The following is a 5046-nucleotide window of genomic DNA, read 5'->3' on the forward strand; positions in this document are numbered from 1 at the left end:
GGCGGGCTGGGGAGGGCCGCGCGCGGACTGTCGATTAAGATCTTCCCTCCGGTGACTCAGCCCCATCCTCCGCGCCTGCAAGGAGGGCGCCCCGGGGGCAGGCCCTTCAGCAACTTCCCCTTTTAGGAGTAAAAGTCAGTTTCTTTATTTTCCCTTTTGGTTTTTCTTTTCCTCTTTGTAACACGCAATCACAAGTGGGCCAGGTGGTTACTTAAACCGCAGTGTAGGTCTAAGCTCAGGAACACCACGTTTCAGGATCCAGGGGCTGGCACAGTCCGCTCACCGATGTAACACGCCCCTTAGGATGACCTTGCGTTGAAACAAAACAAAAGAAAAAAAAAAAAACCCAGATTGGTGGTTCCCCGAGGGGAGGGACAGGGACGGGGTGAGGGGGCGAAATGGGTGAAGGTGATGGAAGGTTATAAGATCAACGAGTTCTTCTGCTGTGAGGTACAGCGTGGTGACTGAAGTGAACAATACTGCACCTTATATTGGAAAGTTGCTAAGAGTAGGTCTCAAAAATTCTCATAAGAAAGAAATTTGGGTAATTATGTGCGGTGATGGATATTAACTTATTTTGGTGACCATTTTGAAATATAGACATATCAAACCATTATGCTGTACACCTAAAACTAACACATGTCAATTATATCTCAATAAAACTGGAAAAATAGTATAGAACAATCAATACTAATATTGATAATTAGTATAGAACTTGCAGCCTTGAATAATTTTGTACTTAAAAAAACAGGCACTCCTGAGGCCCTGGAGACCCTTTAATGGGATTCAATGTTCATATTAAACATTTACTAGAATAAAGGTCAGTTCCTTTTTCCTAATCCTGGTCTTCTGCTGACGTATCTGAGACCCCAGTGTGACAGTAAGCATCCTCTATGATAGTCTCACTTTCCCTAAAACTCTGAGTGGGACTCGCCTTTCCCTGGCTTCACAGGAAGGTGTTGTGGCAGCTGTTAGCCGTGAGCAGAGCAAGGACCATGGGCAGGTACAGGTCACCAGGGTGGACAGCCCACGGGCCTAGCAATGGACAGTCAGTTGGAGGGGCGGACCTCGCGCCCAGGGTGACCTTTCCTCCCCTTGCAGATCCCTGGGCCTGAGGTCTGGACCCCCTGACCTTTTCCCCCTGGAGATAACATCTAGGCCTCAGTTCTGTTTTAGCTCCAGGCCCAGAAAAACAAAAGCAGCCCAGCTGCCCCCAGGACCAGCTGCGTTGGATAATGACCCCCACCCTGGTGCCGGCCAATCAGTGGAGACCACAACCCTGAGAGGACACACCTGGAAAGTGCTGGATGTTCTATTGCAGTGGTTCTCAACCTTGGCTGCACATTAGAATCACCTGGGAATCTTGTTAAAATCCTGATTTCTGGGCCTCATCCTCCAGAAATTCTGTTTCTCTGTAACTAATGTTGTGGCCGCACCCCATAACAAACGCCAAAAACCTGCTCCTCGCCAAAAATCTGCTCCTCGCCAAAAGAAGCTATTACATTCACCGGCAACAGTACTATGGAAAGTGGAAATAAAACGAAACAATAAAATATCTAAAAGAAGGCAAGAATATAGGGAGAAAGGATGAACAAAAGATGGCAGGTTTTAACCCAATCATAGCAATAATTACATTAAATAGAAAAGTCTCAAAACCCGAATTAAAAGGCAAACATTGTCATATTGGAAAAACTTATTTATATACTACTTATTAGAAATACACCTTAAGTGTAAAGATATACTTATATAGATTAAAAAGAAAAGGAAGAAAAACATATTCCAAATACCAATCAAAAGAAAGTTGAGTGGGGCCCTGACCGGGTAGCTCAGTTGGCTAAGAGCATCATCCGAATACGCCACGGTTTCGGGTTCAGGCCCGGTCAGGGCACGGAAAGGAAGAAACCAATGAAGACAGACATCAATAAAGTGGAGCAACAAATCCGTTTCTCTCTCTCCTTCCTCCCCGCGCCCTACCCCCCCCCCCCCAAAAAACCACAAAAACAAAAACAAAAAAAAAGCAAACAAAAACAAGAAAGTTGAGTGGCTATATTGATACCAGATAAAGTCGACTCTGCAACAAAGAATCTTCCCATGAGTCCAGTGGGTCTAAGGTGGAGCCTGGGGCTCTGCATTCCACACCGACTCCCTGGCTGCCTAAGGACTGTCGTGCGCAGCAAATCCTTGGCCCGGAGGTGAGTTGGCAGAATGAGGGCAGATGGAGGAAATCCCAGATCCCACAGTTGGGACATGCAGCTGACTGTCTTACCCCCATTAGATGCTCACAGTGATGAACAGCAGACTCAACACTTAAAAATGTCTGCGGTCAAGAAATCTGTAGCAGGCGGCCTCCAGGATGGCCTCCGTGATCCCCTCTGTTTCCTGGTGCTCAGGCCCTGCTGTCATCAACCCCTTCCTTTCAGTGTGGGCTGGAAATAGGGACTTGTTTCCAACGCATAGTAGATGGCAGACGTGATGAGACGCCACTTCCAAGGATAGGTTATAAAAAGACTGGCTTCCAGCTTGATCTCTCTCTCTCTCTCTCTCTCTCTCTCTCAGTCACTGGGACTGGGGGAAGCCAGCTACCATGTTGTGACAAGCTCTGTGGAGAGACCTCTGGGAGTAAGCAGATCTGCCCAATAGAACTCCCAGGTGGTTTCAGCACTGGCTGCCATTGTGTTTACGACCTTGGAGAGGCCTTGAGCCAGAACCCCCTAGTTAAGCTGCCCCTACATTCCTGACGCTCAAAACATGTAAGACAGGAAGTGCGTATTCTTTTCATTGCGAAGATTAGGAGTAATTTGTTATACAGCAATAGGCGGCTGGCGTGAAACTTTTCCTACCCAGTGTTTAGATGCAAGGGTTCGTTCTCACTCTGCTGAGGCTGTGGTGTTTCCGTAATAATCTACCGTCCTTGGTATTGAAGAATTCTGGATGAGACATTTGACTTGTGCATATACTCCACCCAAACTTAAGCCTGATAATTATTTTTATTTTTCCCAAATAAAATGTATTAACACCACAATAATACATAGTTTAGAAAACACTACACTTACTCTTTAGCAACGTCTTATTTCAAAGTCAAGGTACAACTGTATAAAGAGTTTTTATTTTTTACTCGATTTTTTTGGAGAATACAAAAATAAATAAATACATAAATAAAATCCTATATAATAAAAAGCTAATATGCAAATTGTCCCCTACACCGGGAGTTTAACCCAGAGTTCGACCAGGAAGTGGGGCCGGCCAACCGCCCAAGGCCCCTCCTCCCAGCCGCCCTCCCTGCCCGCTCTGGCCCAATCGTGCACCGGGCCTCTAGTAAAATAAAATAAAATCACAACTGTACAAAGAGCGTTAGAGTACTTGGCCAGTACTGTGTGTTAAAGGTGTGAACAGGTGAGCACCCTGCCTAAGCTTCTTGTGGTGACAAAGACACCAGCGAGAAGGAAAAACACGGGAAGACAGAACCAGGAGTGCGGCCAGATTTAGGAAGACGTGTTGGTCCTTTGACATCCTCGTGGAACATTGCTGCCTTCTCTGGAGAAGCAGATGGGATTAACACGCTGATTATTGCAGTCTACTGTCCTTAAAGGACACCAGCATTTGTCTGTCTCTTTCTAGGACATGAACTAAACTAAACTAAACCAAACCCCACGTACACAGGGCACCTGCAAAACTGTTGTTGGAAGCCTTCTAGGTCACAGTGGTCGGTAAACTGCAGCCCCTTGAGTGTGGCTCTTCCACAAAATACCACGTGCGGGCACGCATATACAGTGCGATTGAAACTTCGTGGCCACACTCAAGGGGCCAAAGAGCCGCATGTGGCTCGCGAGCCGCAGTTTGCCGACCACTGGTCTAGGACATTATGCAGACTTGCTCTCCATGGTTCCACTAGAAAACAGAAAAGAGTTTGCCCACCAGGTGTCAGTAGGGTGAGAACGCTGTAGTTGGGCTCCCCATTAAATTGACAAGACGATTGTAACTGGATGTGAATACCAGCCCATACATTTCACACCAAAAGTGGTGAGTGAAAAGGACAACATTCATTTTCTTTTGAAGCAGTTGCCCACTGTGCCTACAGATGTTGCTGTGGGCTTCTGGTAAACACCCCATGTCTGTCTAAAGCAGAATGAAGCACTGATGCTTGGGGGACCTGAGCTATAGCTAGAGAAGGAGTCAGCATTCTCCCCAGAATGCCGGCAGTGTGGCTAATAAGTACACGTACAGCATCGGACACGCAGACTCCCAAGGCATACCCTCCAGAGACCGGCTCAGTCCACCTGGGCGAGAGCCCGCAGTGTGCCTTAATATTTACCCAAGTGACTCAAAACCTTTGAGTTTTACAAATTCCATGCTTGACAGTAAGTAGCGTTTTAGACAAGGTTGTAATCGCAACTAAAATACTGAGTGTGCATTTTAAAGTAATTCATGCGGCTGTAATATGACATGTTTTTATTGAAAATAAGACCAATGTATAATAAAGAGCTTCCTTTATATTATTTTAATGACCTAAGTGCTTTATTTCCATTTAACCATTTCCACCTGGCGTGAAAAAGATTACAAACCCATTTTCAGCCTCTGCATTTTTTACTTCTAGAGTTCTTGCTCTTCATAACCAATTACTCTTCCATGACTGCCATGGGATTACAACCAGTCATTATGAATCACAAGTAAAATTTAGCTCGTGTCAGAAATTATTTAGGAGCTCTCACTTGGTTTCTAGGTAGGTAGAGCATTTAATTAAATGCATTAAAATAGTCTAAGTTCTACTACGTTTGGTTCTTTCATAAAGATTTAGTCTGTTGCTGCAACGATACCGGCCAATGCCATAAAGATTACAGGCGCTGCGTGCCATCATTTCTTCCTTTATACAATTCCCACTGTAAATGCTTTTTCCCAGCGTTGGGGCCCTCGTCTGTCTCCTGCCTGGACCCCCTCCAATTCCACGTCTCTCCGTTCCTAAGGAGCCTCTGCCACGGTCTCCTTTGCAGCCAACACACCCTCAGGAAACCTGGTTTCTCAATCGGTTATTCTCAACCATCTACCGTA

This window comes from Myotis brandtii, unplaced genomic scaffold, assembly GCF_000412655.1.
Source record: "Myotis brandtii unplaced genomic scaffold, ASM41265v1 scaffold381, whole genome shotgun sequence".
NCBI lineage: Eukaryota > Metazoa > Chordata > Mammalia > Chiroptera > Vespertilionidae > Myotis > Myotis brandtii.